This window comes from Oncorhynchus mykiss, chromosome 2 (genome assembly GCF_013265735.2).
Source record: "Oncorhynchus mykiss isolate Arlee chromosome 2, USDA_OmykA_1.1, whole genome shotgun sequence".
Lineage (NCBI taxonomy): Eukaryota > Metazoa > Chordata > Actinopteri > Salmoniformes > Salmonidae > Oncorhynchus > Oncorhynchus mykiss.
The window spans coordinates 787,501-806,018 of NC_048566.1; the positions used below are offsets into that span (position 1 = coordinate 787,501).

Sequence of the window (18,518 nt, forward strand, 5' to 3'; positions counted from 1 at the left end):
GTTGGGGCTGTTTTTGATGGTTTTATTGTGGGGCCTGTTGGGGCTGTTTTTGATGGTTTTGTTGTGGGGCCTGTTGGGGCTGTTTTGATGGTTTTATTGTGGGACCTGTTGGGGCTGTTTTGATGGTTTTATTGTGGGGCTGTTTTTGATGGTTTTATTGTGGGACCTGTTGGGGCTGTTTTGATGGTTTTATTGTGGGACCTGTTGGGGCTGTTTTTGATGGTTTTATTGTGGGACCTGTTGGGGCTGTTTTTGATGGTTTTATTGTGGGGCTGTTTTTGATGGTTTTATTGTGGGACCTGTTGGGGCTGTTTTTGATGGTTTTATTGTGGGGCTGTTTTTGATGGTTTTGTTGTGGGGCCTGTTGGGGCTGTTTTGATGGTTTTGTTGTGGGACCTGTTGGGGCTGTTTTGATGGTTTTGTTGTGGGACCTGTTGGGGCTGTTTTTGATGGTTTTATTGTGGGACCTGTTGGGGCTGTTTTTGATGGTTTTATTGTGGGACCTGTTGGGGCTGTTTTGATGGTTTTATTGTGGGACCTGTTGGGGCTGTTTTGATGGTTTTATTGTGGGACCTGTTGGGGCTGTTTTGATGGTTTTGTTGTGGGACCTGTTGGGGCTGTTTTTGATGGTTTTATTGTGGGACCTGTTGGGGCTGTTTTTGATGGTTTTATTGTGGGGCCTAGTGGGGCTGTTTTGATGGTTTTATTGTGGGGCTGTTTTTTATGGTTTTATTGGGAACCCTGCCTACCAGGCGCCCAGGGCTTCTGAATCAAGTCCACCTACTGCAAACAGAGCAGGACGAATTGAAGAGAAAAAAAAGAAGACATTTCTACAGAAATGTTTGACCATCGACTAGTGTGATGCCTTTAAGAAGATCGGCCAGTCGATGTCAAATCGACCGGTTGGTGACCACTGCTCTATGACCTCAAGTCACTGAGTCAGTGTCCACGTCAGTGTTATTCTCAGAGGCAACCTGGAACCCATCCCAGTCCATCTGGAAGCATAGATTCTGATTGGTCAAACCAACCGTTGAACAATCACTTATTTTGGCTTCATTTACACACACAGACAAATTCTGATTTTTTTTAAACTTTCTCTACACTAAATTGTTCTTTTGACCAATTAGATCACTTCTGGAAAATATTGGATGTGAAAAGATCTAGTGAGATACCCAATGGGCTAGACAATTCTCTTCTCATCTTGGGGGAGAAAAAAACCTGTTTACTAACAATGTGGAAGTCAATCAATTCACCATCATCATTGACACAAAAGAACAAATCAAATTACAGAAATATCCTGGGAAACCGAGAAAAAACTAATTCAATACAATTTAAGGCCAAGTGGCAAACAAAAATGCAGGCCGTATGAACGGAGGTGTGAGCATGCGGGTCTGGGCAGGTGAGATGTACTCACGGTTTGTCTCTTAACACAAGTTACAATTCTTAGAAGTCCCCTGGTTTTTGTGATGCTGCATGAGATGTCCAGTTGAGTGACATCCAGGTGTGTAAACGTGACAAATCTGATTCATGAATGACAGGTTGCAGGTACCCTAGCTATTAGAACCGTCAAATGGTTTGTAAGCTCTATGCTGGATCTGGCCTGGTTTCATGACATCGTGTCAGTCTAGTGTTAGCTAGAGATTTCTCATCATCTAGCTCGGGGATGGGCAACTTTGATGGGAGGGTTGGGGACGCAAAAAAAGAGAACTCCTCATGAGGGGCTGCAGTGGCTTATGGGTCTGCATACCCCCCCCCCCCCCCAAAACCTTTTTGCTTATTTCCTGCAATTCTACTAATTTTTCCATAAGGTGGAGGTAAATGTTTGCCATTTTTAATATAATAACTGATGATCAATGGAAATACCGACAGGGCAGAAAATACTGCCCACTATGCACATTTTGTACCAAGGCGGAAGTTAGAAATAAACACGTTTCTTGGAAACACTGGGTCACTTGATAACTTGTTGATACTAGTGTTCAATCTTTGATAAGGACGTACAACTAACATGATAGCTAGCTATTTATTATCTAAAAACTGTCAACCAAAACACTGTCCTCCTTGGCACTGCTGCCTTTTCAAAAAAGGGTGATTATATTTGCAGGTTCATCGCCTGACTGCTAGCTAATCAGTAGCAACCGAGATATTCAACAACAACAGACAATGTAACAACCAAGATATTTAACAACAATAACAACCACAGACAAAGTAGCAAGCAGGATATTCAACAACAAAGTAGAAAGCAAGATATTCAATAACAACAGACAAAATAGCAACCAAGATATTCAACAACAACAACAGACAAAGTAGCAAGCAGGATATTCAACAACAAAGTAGAAAGCAAGATATTCAACAACAAAGTAGAAAGCAAGATATTCAATAACAACAGACAAAGTAGAAACCAAGATATTCAATAACAACAGACAAAATAGCAACCAAGATATTCAACAACAACAACAGACAAAGTAGCAAGCAGGATATTCAACAACAAAGTATAAAGCAAGATATTCAATAACAACAGACAAAGTAGCAACCAAGATATGCAATAACAACAGACAAAGTAGCAACCAAGATATTCAATAATAACAGACAAAGTAGCAACCAAAGTGGCTGGTATGTTTTCTAACTAGCATGGTTGTATCTACCTAGTTAGCTTCATCATCCAAACTTTTAGTTGTTTCAACGAAAGCCAACATTAAAAAAAAAACGTACAAATGGTACTTGCTAGTTCATTACTCATTGTTCATGTTTATGAACTAGCTGGCGAACACATATCGGTGTTTTGGCAGATTAACGAGCTAAATTATCGTTAGCTAGCTGGAGAAAGCTAACTAACTAGCCGACGTTAGCTAACAACTCGCAGCAGTTGACAGTGACTAGCCAGCAAATGTCATGTTTTTTTATTTTTATGTTTATGACTTTAAAAATGCACTACACTTCTCTGGCTTTTCTGTGTTTTTGTTAACTAGAAAGATAAAGAAAACATTGATTAGCTAGCTAGCTTAAGTAGACTTACAAAAGAGGCTGTTGCGGTTCCCCAGAATGTTGTCCTGTTGCCAGTGACTCTCTATTCTTCTGTCAGACAACGCTGATATTCCATAAGGCTTCTGTTGTTCTTCTAGCTATTAGTCTGCGGGTGTAGCTGGTCATGTGTATAGTTGGATGTGTGTAGCTGGCTGTGTGTAGCTGTTAGTCTGTGTGTGGAGCTGGCAGTGTGTGTATAGTTGGCTGTGTATAGCTGGCTGTGTGTAGCTGTTAGTCTGCGTGTGTAGTTGGCTGTGTGTGTAGCTGGCAGTGTGCACTCTGCCCTGCCTCTGTTGTTGTCAGCCACTGACGCTCAAATCACCAGACTGCCAGTTGAGTGTTATCAGGAATCAGGGCTAAGCTGTAAATTGCAGGATGTTTTTTTTCGTTCTAGGAAGTTTGAAGTCAAATAATGATTCCTTTTTTTTGTCGAAGAATCTTTCAAAAATATTTTGATGTAAACAATTGCCCATTATCCTGTCTGTTTACTATAAATTAACCGGTAAACGCCTCCACGCTTCCAGAAAGTGAATAGTACACATTGGAAAACAAATGAGTGGTTGTCTCTTGTACAACTAGCACTTGTAACTTTCTCCCACTCGAGGGCGGCAGAGTCCATCAATTCAATGGTCATTCTTCTCTTGGTCCTGGCTTTCTCCAAGCAATGATGTATCTGTAGATACACTGCTCAAAAAAATAAAGGGAACACTAAAATAACACATCCTAGATCTGAATGAATGAAGTATTCTTATTAAATACTTTTTTCTTTACATAGTTGAATGTGCCGACAACAAAATCACACAAAAATGATCAATGGAAATCAAATGTATCAACCCATGGAGGTCTGGATTTGGAGTGACACTCAAAATTAAAGTGGAAAACCACACTACAGGCTGATCCAACTTTGATGTAATGTCCTTAAAACAAGTCAAAATTAGGCTCAGTAGTGTGTGTGGCCTCCACGTGCCTGTATGAACTCCCTACAACGCCTGGGCATGCTCCTGATGAGGTGACGGATGGTCTCCTGAGGAATCTCCTCCCAGACCTGGACTAAAGCATCAGCCAACTCCTGGACAGTCTGTGGTGCAACGTGGCGTTGGTGGATGGAGCGAGACATGATGTCCCAGATGTGCTCAATTGGATTCAGGTCTGGGGAACGGTCGGGCCATTCCATAGCATCAATGCCTTCCTCTTGCAGGAACTGCTGACACACTCCAGCCACATGAGGTCTAGCATTGTCTTGGATTAGGAGGAACCCAGGGCCAACCGCACCAGCATATGGTCTCACAAGGGGTCTGAGGATCTCATCTCGGTACCTAATGGCAGTCAGGCTACCTCTAGCGAACACATGGAGGGCTGTGCGGCCCCCCAAAGAAATGCCACCCCACACCATGACTGACCCACCGCCAAACCGGTCATACTGGAGGATGTTGCAGGCAGCAGAACGTCCTCCACGGCGTCTCCAGACTCTGTCACGTCTGTCACATGTGCTCAGTCTGAACCTGCTTTCATCTGTGAAGAGCACAGGGCGCCAGTGGCGAATTTGCCAATCTTGGTGTTCTCTGACAAATGCCAAATGTCCTGCACGGTGTTGGGCTGTAAGCACAACCCCCACCTGTGGACGTCGGGCCCTCATACCACCCTCATGGAGTCTGTTTATGACCGTTTGAGCAGACACATACATGCACATTTGTGGCCTGCTGGAGGTCATTTTGCAGGGCTCTGGCAGTGCTCTCCTGCTCCTCCTTGCACAAAGGCAGAGGTAGCGGTCCTGCTGCTGGGTTGTTGCCCCCCAACGGCCTCCCCCACATCTCCTGATATACTGGCTTGTCTCCTGGTAGCGCCTCCATTCTCTGAACACTACGCTAACAGACACAGCAAACCTTCTTGCCACAGCTCGCATTGACGTGCCATTCTGGATGAGCTGCACTACCTGAGCCACTTGTGTGGGTTGTAGACTCCGTCTCATGCTACCACTAGAGTGAAAGCACCGCCAGCATTCAAAAGTGACCAAAACATCAGCCAGGAAGCATAGGAACTGAGAAATGGTCTGTAGTCACAACCTGCAGAACCACTCTTTTATTGGGGGTGTCTTGCTAAATGCCTATAATTTCCACCTGTTGTCTATTCCATTTGCACAACAGTATGTGAAATGTATTGTCAATCAGTGTTGCTTCCTAAGTGGACAGTTTGATTTCACAGAAGTGTGATTGACTTGGAGTTACATTTGTTGTTTAAGTGTTCCCTTAATTTTTTTTGAGCAGTGTATATATAAATCAATGGGTGGATTCGATTATGCTGAACCACGTGGGCACCGGTATATGGCCCGTGACGTGAAGACGTTAAACTGTGCGGGAGGAGCGCACTCTCTAATAGAACAGTAATCTACGACATGTTGCGCCATGCTGTCATGTTGTTAAGAAGGCAGCATGATGCATCGTCCAGAAACACAGGCAACAATATTGTAATGAAAGAGCAGGGAGCAGGTCTCGAACCCTCGACCTTCTAGCCCGAAGTCCTGCGCGCTGTCGACTGTGCCGCAAAAAGTATACTCAAGCGGTAGCGTCGATTTCCTCGCTTATAAACCCAGGGTCGTTACAATATCTTTGTTCCATACAATATACGTTTGAATTTTCAAACGAGTTTTTATTTGCAAAGCAGATAAAGCTTTTTTTTTCAAAAGCAATCCCTTTTTGCATGTGAAAACAGAATACTCATTCACAGAATCCTCATTACTCCATGTGCTTAGATACAGGGCACAGACATCAGTTCAGCGTCTAGTTTGGATTTACATTTGGTTGAGTTGTCCACTAACTTGAATTCAACATGAAATGAACAAAACATTTCACCATATCATTGGGATTTAGGTTAAAAAAAGGGATGATTTTTTTTTTGCAAATCGAATCAATTTTCCACATTGATTCAACATCATTACGTATATTTTTTTTCATTTAAATTATGTAGAAACAATGTTGATTAAACTCGTTTTTATCCCGTGGGTAATTAGGGATGAGTCAAATATACAGAATGGAGGACAATGGGGAGGGTCTTTCTTTTTCAATTTCAGTCAAAGGGAGGATTTTTTATTTTTTTTAATGTAGCCCCGTGGAGGGTCATGTCATTTATAATTTATTAAATTTAAATATTTCTCAGAGTTTTAAAAATAGTTGCTTATTAGGCCATTTATCCATGTGTGCCCGACGCCGCCCCTCATCTGATTCTCTGCTGGGTGCACAATATCAAGTTCACCTCTCGGCTATTTAGTGTGATCTCAATCAGATGATCCATAGCCTAAATAAGCTAAAGGGTACAAAGTGCATGCTGGGAGATGCACAGTGCCAATGTTATATTTCTAAGATAGCTGCTGGTATGGTATAAATAAAATTATAAACAGTGGTTCGAGTCCTGAATGCTGATTGGCTGACAGCTGTGGTACATCAGACCGTATACCATGTGTATGACGAAACATTTATTTTTACTGCTCTAATTATATTGGTAACCAGTTTATAATAGCAATAAGGCACCTAAGGGCGTTGTGGTATATGGCCAATATAGCACGGCTAAGGGCTGTGTAAAAACACTCTGCGATGCGTCGTGCACAAGAACAGCCCTTAGCCGTGGTATATTGGCCATACGCCACACCCCCTCGTGCCTTGTTGCTTAACTAGGCTGCATTAAACACTGAAATGGATATTCCAAACCTGAGTCCCGTCTGCTCTGCTCTTACTGATCCAAAACGTGTTTGTGTGCTGCTTAACCAATGGCTGTGCTGTGTGCTGCCTAACCAATGGCTGTGCTGTGTGCTGCTTAACCAATGGCTGTGCTGCGTGGTGCCTAACCAATGGCTGTGCTGTGTGCTGCTTAACCAATAGCTGTGCTGTGTGCTGCCTAACCAATGGCTGTGCTGCTTTACCAATGGCTGTGCTGTGTGCTGCCTAACCAACTGCTGTGCTGTGTGCTGCCTACCCAATGGCTGTGCTCTGTGCTGCCTAACCAATAGCTGTGCTGTGTACTGCCTAACCAATGGCTGTGCTCTGTGTTGCCTAACCAATGGCTGTGTTGTGTGTTGCCTACCCAATGGCTGTGCTGTGTGTTGCCTAACCAATGGCTGCGCTGTGTGCTGCCTAACCAATGGCTGTGCTGTGTGCTGCCTAACCAATGGCTGTGCTCTGTGTTGCCTAACCAATGGCTGTGTTGTGTGTTGCCTACCCAATGGCTGTGCTCTGTGCTGCCTAACCAATAGCTGTGCTGTGTGCTGCCTAACCAATGGCTGTGCTGTGTGTTGCCTACCCAATGGCTGTGCTCTGTGCTGCCTAACCAATGGCTGCGCTGTGTGCTGCCTAACCAATGGCTGTGCTCTGTGTTGCCTAACCAATGGCTGTGTTGTGTGTTGCCTACCCAATGGCTGTGCTGTGTGTTGCCTAACCAATGGCTGCGCTGTGTGCTGCCTAACCAATGGCTGTGCTGTGTGCTGCCTAACCAATGGCTGTGCTCTGTGTTACCTAACCAATGGCTGCGCTGTGTGCTGCCTAACCAATGGCTGTGCTCTGTGTTGCCTAACCAATGGCTGTGTTGTGTGTTGCCTACCCAATGGCTGTGCTGTGTGTTGCCTAACCAATGGCTGCGCTGTGTGCTGCCTAACCAATGGCTGTGCTGTGTGCTGCCTAACCAATGGCTGTGCTCTGTGTTACCTAACCAATGGCTGCGCTGTGTGCTGCCTAACCAATGGCTGTGCTCTGTGTTGCCTAACCAATGGCTGTGTTGTGTGTTGCCTACCCAATGGCTGTGCTGTGTGTTGCCTAACCAATGGCTGCGCTGTGTGCTGCCTAACCAATGGCTGTGCTGTGTGCTGCCTAACCAATGGCTGTGCTCTGTGTTACCTAACCAATGGCTGCGCTGTGTGCTGCCTAACCAATGGCTGTGCTGTGTGCTGCCTAACCAATGGCTGTGCTCTGTGTTGCCTAACCAATGGCTGTGTTGTGTGTTGCCTACCCAATGGCTGTGCTCTGTGCTGCCTAACCAATAGCTGTGCTGTGTGCTGCCTAACCAATGGCTGTGCTGTGTGTTGCCTACCCAATGGCTGTGCTCTGTGCTGCCTAACCAATAGCTGTGCTGTGTGCTGCCTAACCAATGGCTGTGCTCTGTGTTGCCTAACCAATGGCTGTGTTGTGTGTTGCCTACCCAATGGCTGTGCTGTGTGTTGCCTAACCAATGGCTGCGCTGTGTGCTGCCTAACCAATGGCTGTGCTGTGTGCTGCCTAACCAATGGCTGTGCTCTGTGTTGCCTAACCAATGGCTGTGTTGTGTGTTGCCTACCCAATGGCTGTGCTCTGTGCTGCCTAACCAATAGCTGTGCTGTGTGCTGCCTAACCAATGGCTGTGCTGTGTGCTGCCTAACCAATGGCTGTGCTGTGTGCTGCCTAACCAATGGCTGTGCTGTGTGCTGCCTAACCAATGGCTGCGCTGTGTGCTGCCTAACCAATGGCTGTGCTGTGTGCTGCCTAACCAATGGCTGTGCTGTGTGTTGCCTAACCAATGGCTGTGCTGTGTGCTGCTTAACCAATGGCTGTGCTGTGTGCTGCTTAACCAATGGCTGTGCTGTGTGCTGCCTACCCAATGGCTGTGCTGTGTGCTGCCTAACCAATGGCTGTGCTGTGTGCTGCTTAACCAATAGCTGTGCTGTGTGCTGCCTAACCAATGGCTGTGCTGCTTTACCAATGGCTGTGCTGTGTGCTGCCTAACCAACTGCTGTGCTGTGTGCTGCCTAACCAATGGCTGTGCTGTGTGCTGCCTAACCAATGGCTGTGCTGTGTGCTGCCTAACCAATGGCTGTGCTGTGTGTTGCCTAACCAATGGCTGTGCTGTGTGCTGCCTAACCAATGGCTGTGCTGTGTGCTGCCTAACCAATGGCTGTGCTGTGTGCTGCCTAACCAATGGCTGCGCTGTGTGCTGCCTAACCAATGGCTGTGCTGTGTGCTGCCTAACCAATGGCTGTGCTGTGTGTTGCCTAACCAATGGCTGTGCTGTGTGCTGCTTAACCAATGGCTGTGCTGTGTGCTGCTTAACCAATGGCTGTGCTGTGTGCTGCCTACCCAATGGCTGTGCTGTGTGCTGCCTAACCAATGGCTGTGCTGTGTGCTGCCTAACCAATGGCTGTGCTCTGTGTTGCCTAACCAATGGCTGTGTTGTGTGTTGCCTACCCAATGGCTGTGCTGTGTGTTGCCTAACCAATGGCTGCGCTGTGTGCTGCCTAACCAATGGCTGTGCTGTGTGCTGCCTAACCAATGGCTGTGCTCTGTGTTGCCTAACCAATGGCTGTGTTGTGTGTTGCCTACCCAATGGCTGTGCTCTGTGCTGCCTAACCAATAGCTGTGCTGTGTGCTGCCTAACCAATGGCTGTGCTGTGTGTTGCCTACCCAATGGCTGTGCTCTGTGCTGCCTAACCAATAGCTGTGCTGTGTGCTGCCTAACCAATGGCTGTGCTCTGTGTTGCCTAACCAATGGCTGTGTTGTGTGTTGCCTACCCAATGGCTGTGCTGTGTGTTGCCTAACCAATGGCTGCGCTGTGTGCTGCCTAACCAATGGCTGTGCTGTGTGCTGCCTAACCAATGGCTGTGCTCTGTGTTGCCTAACCAATGGCTGTGTTGTGTGTTGCCTACCCAATGGCTGTGCTCTGTGCTGCCTAACCAATAGCTGTGCTGTGTGCTGCCTAACCAATGGCTGTGCTGTGTGTTGCCTACCCAATGGCTGTGCTCTGTGCTGCCTAACCAATGGCTGCGCTGTGTGCTGCCTAACCAATGGCTGTGCTCTGTGCTGCCTAACCAATGGCTGCGCTGTGTGTTGCCTTTGATGGCAGTTCAGGAGGAGAGTCAAAGGTTTCTTCCCATTTATTTATTTTGATTAAGGCCAAGTCCCAAATAAAATTCACTATCTTACACGTGGACGAGCCTAAAGGCTGTTCTGTTCAGTTTGACAAGGAGAGCACGAAGATGAGAAGGAAGACTGGAGGTCAACTTTAATAGCTGGCTACTACTATAATTGATAATTGTTCAGAGGCTGAGCTATTCAAACTTCTATAGCCGATGGAGACAACAACATAGACCTGGGAAGTCATCTAATTCGGTCACTATCGATTGATGAAGCTATTCACTTTCTGTACAATGGAAGATGTTTAAACCCAGGCAGCTTTTAGGGAAACACTTGTGACCTTCTGTCATTGGGTTAAGTTCTATTGTTGGGTTAAGCTCTGTCGTTGGGTTAAGTTCTGTCGTTGGGTCAAGTTCTGTCGTTGGGTTAAGTTCTGTTGTTGGGTTAAGCTCTGTCGTTGGGTTAAGTTCTGTCGTTGGGTTAAGTTCGGTCGTTGGGTTAAGTTCTGTCATTGGGTTAAGCTCTATTGTTGGGTTAAACTCTGTCATTGGGTTAAGTTCTGTCGTTGGGTTAAGTTCTGTCGTTGGTTTAAGTTCCGTCGTTGTGTTAAGCTCTATTGTTGGGTTAAGTTCTGTCGTTGGGTTAAGTTCTATTGTTGGGTTAAGCTCTGTCGTTGGGTTAAGTTCTGTCGTTGGGTTAAGTTCTGTCGTTGGGTTAAGTTCTGTCGTTGGGTTAAGTTCTGTCATTGGGTTAAGCTCTATTGTTGGGTTAAGTTCTGTCGTTGGGTTAAGTTCTGTCGTTGGGTTAAGTTCTGTCGTTGGGTTAAGTTCTGTCGTTGGGTTAAGTTCTGTCGTTGTGTTAAGCTCTATTGTTGGGTTAAACTCTGTCGTTGGGTTAAGTTCTGTCGTTGGGTTAAGTTCTGTCGTTGGGTTAAGTTCTGTCGTTGGGTTAAGTTCTGTCGTTGTGTTAAGCTCTATTGTTGGGTTAAACTCTGTCGTTGGGTTAAGTTCTGTCGTTGGGTTAAGTTCTGTCGTTGGGTTAAGTTCCGTCGTTGTGTTAAGCTCTAATTGTTGGGTTAAGTTCTGTCGTTATGTTAAGCTCTATTGTTGGGTTAAACTCTGTCGTTGGGTTAAGTTCTGTCGTTGGGTTAAGTTCTGTCGTTGGGTTAAGTTCTGTCGTTGGGTTAAGTTCTGTCGTTGGGTTAAGTTCTGTCGTTGGGTTAAACTCTGTCGTTGGGTTAAGCTCTATTGTTGGGTGTCACACCCTGGTCTTAGTATTTAGTGTTTTCTTTATTATTTTGGTCAGGCCAGGGTGTGACATGGGTTTATTATGTGGTGTGTTTTGTCTTGTTTTTTTTTGTAGGTATTGGGATTGTGGCTTAGTGGGGTTATCTAGAAAAGTCTATGGCTGTCTGGAGTGGTTCTCAATCAGAGGCAGGTGTTTATCGTTGTCTCTGATTGGGAACCATATTTAGGCAGCCATATTCTTTGAGTGTTTCGTGGGTGATTGTTCCTGTCTCTGTGTTTGTTTGCACCAGATAAGGCTGTTTAAGTTTTCACGTTACGGTTGTTGTTTTGTTCGTGTTTTCATCTTTATTAAAGATGTATACAAATAACAACGCTGCATTTTGGTCCTCCTCTCCTTCACCGCAAGACAACCTTAACATTGGGTTAAGTTTTGTCGTTGGGTTAGCTCTATTGTTGGGTTAAGGTCTGTCGGGGGGACAGTTTTGTTGCAAACAAATCACAGTGATTTGGCCTTGAAGAAACATGATCAGATGAACACACAGGTCTATCTCTCTGTCTGTTCTTAAGCTGAAAGATTGTAAAATGACCTAGAACTCTGAAATGTTTATAAATTCTTGGACCTACAAATATGACGATAGATTCATGCAATGCTTTTAAATATTTAAGCAGATTCTTTCCGCCCCTACTCTTGTCCACAGTGGTCTGCGAACCCAGAACCTTCTGACCACACAGCCCTGTTGCGCAATCAAAATTCCTTTGTTGTCATGTAATGCTTACAGGATGAAGAACGGTTTCTAAAACTGCCTATCTACTGCTCTGGTCTGTCCAAGACGTGAGGTTAAATGGTAGATGCTCTCTGCTATCTACTTTGTTTTAATTGTTATTTTGGGTATAGGGGAGGGTCACTTGGGTTTTTTTCACACCCAAGGCATTCAGGGAGGGTTTAGGTCAAATATATTTTGCTGACGGGATGGTCATCCCATTTTCATTTCAGAGAGGTCTGATGTTCTCCATGTCACCGTTATTATAAATAATGTTCTCTCCTTTACATCACTTTGAGCAGAGTTCGCGGTGGGCCGGAGCGGGGCACCTGGTTCAAGCCCTGGAAGCAGCCCCGGGGTTCCTGAAACCAATGCAATTCACTTTCACCCGCGCCCGGGACAGAGTCATTCGAATCCCCTCATTGTTCTCAATGGGGGATGTGATCGCGTGTGGTTAGACTCAGCGCTTTCCATTTACATAGGATAGGCCTAACGTTCTGATCATCGTTTCGAAAATGCAGCGATTTTAAAGTATTCCGTGACACTGATTATTTCAGAAAATAAGTTATGGAAAAGTCTCTTTCAGGGATTTGACTTTGCTTTACCAGATACTGTGTACTATTTTGGTGTTGGACAAACGCTCCGACTCAGTGCTCATTAACCAGTGAATCGACTGGTTGATCTGCAAGGCATTACTAGTCGATCACCAAACATTTCTATGGAAATGCCAATGATAAAGCCTTGTGCTCATATTTAGTTTTTCCATTCGTTTTGGTCTGTTGGTGGTAGGTGTACTTGAGAAGCCCCCGCGCGCCTGGTAGGAAAAGTGTTCCCATTTTGAACCATTTTCATTTGTCTGATGGGATAAACATTCCTGCCTACCCAGGTGACCAAGGGAGCTAAATAAAGTATGACTACCGCGCTGGCCAATCAGATAGCTCAAATCACTGTGCCCTCATTTTCGAGCTTCAGCCCTCCTCCTTCAACTCGGATCACTCCAATATATCTCATCACGCTAATGTCCAGGGGGGCTCTCACCTGGGCTACTGCTGTATTTTGAATTTTAGGACCCCTTTAGGTATTATATATATATATATATTAACAAATTATTTGAGGAAACATTGGCCTTACTGCTATTAGCCCATAGAAACACATTGAACAACAGATAGTCCTTACTGCTATTAGCCCATAGAAACACATTGAATAACAGATAGTCCTTACTGCTATTAGCCAATAGAAACACATTGAATAACAGATAGTCCTTACTGCTATTAGAAACACATTGAATAACAGATAGTCCTTACTGCTATTAGCCCATAGAAACACATTGAATAACAGATAGTCCTTACTGCTATTAGAAACACATTGAATAACAGACAGTCCTTACTGCTATTAGCCCATAGAAACACATTGAATAACAGATAGTCCTTACTGCTATTAGCCCATAGAAACACATTGAATAACAGATAGTCCTTACTGCTATTAGCCCATAGAAACACATTGAATAACAGATCAAATCTAAAGGAAATTTGTTTTGAAGTGTCTGATATCTCAGAGATGTAAGAACGATTAGACGCTGAACTACTTCCATTAACGTTTTTAGCTGCTACCGGGCTACCTTCATGACAGTCTACTGAGGCTTCTGGGAAATACACGCATACAGGGTTTAAAAAATATATCATCTGAGTGGTAGATCTCCGCTTGCTTTTTGACTCCGAAGGTGACCTTGACTCCGAAGGTGACCTTGACTCCGAAGGTGACCTTGACTCCGAAGGTGATCTTGACTCCGAAGGTGACCGAAAAGGTTGGTGACCATTGCTCTGACTTATGATCAGAGTCAAATCCAGCATATTGCCTCTTTATAACGTCCCCAATATGTTCCAGGGGCACCCTATAAAACAACACCTATCATACTACTATGGCTGACCCTGTAAAACAACACCTATCATACTACTATGGCTGACCCTGTAAAACAACACCTATCATACTACTATGGCTGACCCTGTAAAACAACACCTATCATACTACTATGACTGACCCTGTAAAACAACACCTATCATACTACTATGGCTGACCCTGTAAAACAACACCTATCATACTACTATGGCTGACCCTGTAAAACAACACCTATCATACTACTATGGCTGACCCTGTAAAACAACACCTATCATACTACTATGGCTGACCCTGTAAAACAACACCTATCATACTACTATGACTGACCCTGTAAAACAACACCTATCATACTACTATGGCTGACCCTGTAAAACAACACCTATCATACTACTATGGCTGACCCTGTAAAAACAACACCTATCATACTACTATGACTGACCCTGTAAAACAACACCTATCATACTACTATGGCTGACCCTGTAAAACAACACCTATCATACTACTATGGCTGACCCTGTAAAACAACACCTATCATACTACTATGGCTGACCCTGTAGAACAACACCTATCATACTACTATGGCTGACCCTGTAAAACAACACCTATCATACTACTATGGCCGACCCTGTAAAACAGCACCTATCATACTACTATGGCTGACCCTGTAAAACAACACCTATCATACTACTATGGCTGACCCTGTAAAACAACACCTATCATACTACTATGGCTGACCCTGTAAAACAACACCTATCATACTACTATGGCTGACCCTGTAAAACAACACCTATCATACTACTATGGCTGACCCTGTAGAACAACACCTATCATACTACTATGGCTGACCCTGTAAAACAACACCTATCATACTACTATGACTGACCCTGTAAAACAACACCTATCATACTACTATGGCCGACCCTGTAAAACAACACCTATCATACTACTATGGCTGACCCTGTAAAACAACACCTATCATACTACTATGACTGACCCTGTAAAACAACACCTATCATACTACTATGACTGACCCTGTAAAACAACACCTATCATACTACTATGGCTGACCCTGTAAAACAACACCTACTGTATCATACTACTATAGCCGACCCTGTAAAACAACACCTATCATACTACTATGGCTGACCCTGTAAAAACAACACCTATCATACTACTATGACTGACTGACCCTGTAAAACAACACCTATCATACTACTATGACTGACCCTGTAAAACAACACCTATCATACTACTATGGCCGACCCTGTAAAACAACACCTATCATACTACTATGGCCGACCCTGTAAAACAACACCTATCATACTACTATGACTGACCCTGTAAAAACAACACCTATCATACTACTATGACTGACTGACCCTGTAAAACAACACCTATCATACTACTATGACTGACCCTGTAAAACAACACCTATCATACTACTATGGCCGACCCTGTAAAACAACACCTATCATACTACTATGGCTGACCCTGTAAAACAACACCTATCATACTACTATGGCTGACCCTGTAAAACAACACCTATCATACTACTATGGCTGACCCTGTAAAACAACACCTATCATACTACTATGGCTGACCCTGTAAAACAACACCTATCATACTACTATGGCTGACCCTGTAAAACAACACCTATCATACTACTATGACTGACCCTGTAAAACAACACCTATCATACTACTATGGCTGACCCTGTAAAACAACACCTATCATACTACTATGGCTGACCCTGTAAAAACAACACCTATCATACTACTATGACTGACCCTGTAAAACAACACCTATCATACTACTATGGCTGACCCTGTAAAACAACACCTATCATACTACTATGGCTGACCCTGTAAAACAACACCTATCATACTACTATGGCTGACCCTGTAGAACAACACCTATCATACTACTATGGCTGACCCTGTAAAACAACACCTATCATACTACTATGGCCGACCCTGTAAAACAGCACCTATCATACTACTATGGCTGACCCTGTAAAACAACACCTATCATACTACTATGGCTGACCCTGTAAAACAACACCTATCATACTACTATGGCTGACCCTGTAAAACAACACCTATCATACTACTATGGCTGACCCTGTAAAACAACACCTATCATACTACTATGGCTGACCCTGTAGAACAACACCTATCATACTACTATGGCTGACCCTGTAAAACAACACCTATCATACTACTATGACTGACCCTGTAAAACAACACCTATCATACTACTATGGCCGACCCTGTAAAACAACACCTATCATACTACTATGGCTGACCCTGTAAAACAACACCTATCATACTACTATGACTGACCCTGTAAAACAACACCTATCATACTACTATGACTGACCCTGTAAAACAACACCTATCATACTACTATGGCTGACCCTGTAAAACAACACCTACTGTATCATACTACTATAGCCGACCCTGTAAAACAACACCTATCATACTACTATGGCTGACCCTGTAAAAACAACACCTATCATACTACTATGACTGACTGACCCTGTAAAACAACACCTATCATACTACTATGACTGACCCTGTAAAACAACACCTATCATACTACTATGGCCGACCCTGTAAAACAACACCTATCATACTACTATGGCCGACCCTGTAAAACAACACCTATCATACTACTATGACTGACCCTGTAAAAACAACACCTATCATACTACTATGACTGACTGACCCTGTAAAACAACACCTATCATACTACTATGACTGACCCTGTAAAACAACACCTATCATACTACTATGGCCGACCCTGTAAAACAACACCTATCATACTACTATGGCTGACCCTGTAAAACAACACCTATCATACTACTATGGCCGACCCTGTAAAACAACACCTATCATACTACTATGGCCGACCCTGTAAAACAACACCTATCATACTACTATGGCCGACCCTGTAAAACAACACCTATCATACTACTATGGCCGACCCTGTAAAACAACACCTATCATACTACTATGGCTGACCCTGTAAAAACAACACCTATCATACTACTATGGCTGACCCTGTAAAAACAACACCTATCATACTACTATGGCTGACCCTGTAAAAACAACACCTATCATACTACTATGACTGACCCTGTAAAACAACACCTATCATACTACTATGGCCGACCCTGTAAAACAACACCTATCATACTACTATGACTGACCCTGTAAAACAACACCTATCATACTACTATGACTGACCCTGTAAAACAACACATATCATACTACTATGACCGACCCTGTAAAACAACACCTATCATACTACTATGACTGACCCTGTAAAACAACACCTATCATACTACTATGGCCGACCCTGTAAAACAACACCTATCATACTACTATGACTGACCCTGTAAAACAACACCTATCATACTACTATGGCCGACCCTGTAAAACAACACCTATCATACTACTATGACTGACCCTGTAAAACAACACCTATCATACTACTATGACTGACCCTGTAAAACAACACATATCATACTACTATGGCCGACCCTGTAAAACAACACCTATCATACTACTATGGCCGACCCTGTAAAACAACACCTATCATACTACTATGGCCGACCCTGTAAAACAACACCTATCATACTACTATGGCTGACCCTGTAAAAACAACACCTATCATACTACTATGGCTGACCCTGTAAAAACAACACCTATCATACTACTATGGCTGACCCTGTAAAAACAACACCTATCATACTACTATGACTGACCCTGTAAAACAACACCTATCATACTACTATGGCCGACCCTGTAAAACAACACCTATCATACTACTATGACTGACCCTGTAAAACAACACCTATCATACTACTATGACTGACCCTGTAAAACAACACATATCATACTACTATGACCGACCCTGTAAAACAACACCTATCATACTACTATGACTGACCCTGTAAAACAACACCTATCATACTACTATGACTGACCCTGTAAAACAACACCTATCATACTACTATGGCCGACCCTGTAAAACAACACCTATCATACTACTATGACTGACCCTGTAAAACAACACCTATCATACTACTATGACTGACCCTGTAAAACAACACCTATCATACTACTATGGCCGACCCTGTAAAACAACACCTATCATACTACTATGACTGACCCTGTAAAACAACACATTACACTGCACCAGTCCGGTGTGTGACAATAAAACACACACACATATATAAATATAAATGAATTAGATAAATCTGTGACCAAAAGAGAGGATATGGATTTCTGAGCCTGTAGCAACCAAAGTAACAAACTGACAGGATGTCTGGACCTTGATGGCAGCAGGTAGACAGGTAGCCTAGTGGTTAGAGACAGGTAGCCTAGTCTGTTGTTCTGCCCCCTGAACAAGGCAGTTAAACCAAACTAACTAGTGGTTAGAGACAGGTAGCCTAGTCTGTTGTTCTGCCCCCTGAACAAGGCAGTTAAACCAAACTAACTAGTGGTTAGAGACAGGTAGCCTAGTCTGTTGTTCTGCCCCCTGAACAAGGCAGTTAAACCAAACTAACTAGTGGTTAGAGACAGGTAGCCTAGTCTGTTGTTCTGCCCCCTGAACAAGGCAGTTAAACCCACTCTTCCTCGGGTAGAACGCCATTGTAAATAAGAATTTGTTCTTAAATGACTTGCCTAGTTAAGTGATATATAAATGGTACAGGTAGAGA

The 18,518-nt window shown here is 43.9% G+C and overlaps 1 protein-coding gene across 2 annotated transcripts in view; it reads right to left on the reverse strand.

The window, feature by feature from the left end:
- LOC110516483 (ankyrin repeat and IBR domain-containing protein 1) overlaps nt 1-3,371 on the reverse strand; it is a 63,218-nt gene extending 59,847 nt beyond the window's left edge. For both annotated transcript variants that reach the window (XR_005034562.1, XM_036934898.1), the window contains exon 1: nt 3,014-3,371. The gene's annotated coding sequence lies outside the window, so the exon portion shown is untranslated. The remainder of the gene's footprint in view (nt 1-3,013) is intronic.
- Between the last annotated feature and the right edge of the window lie 15,147 nt (nt 3,372-18,518).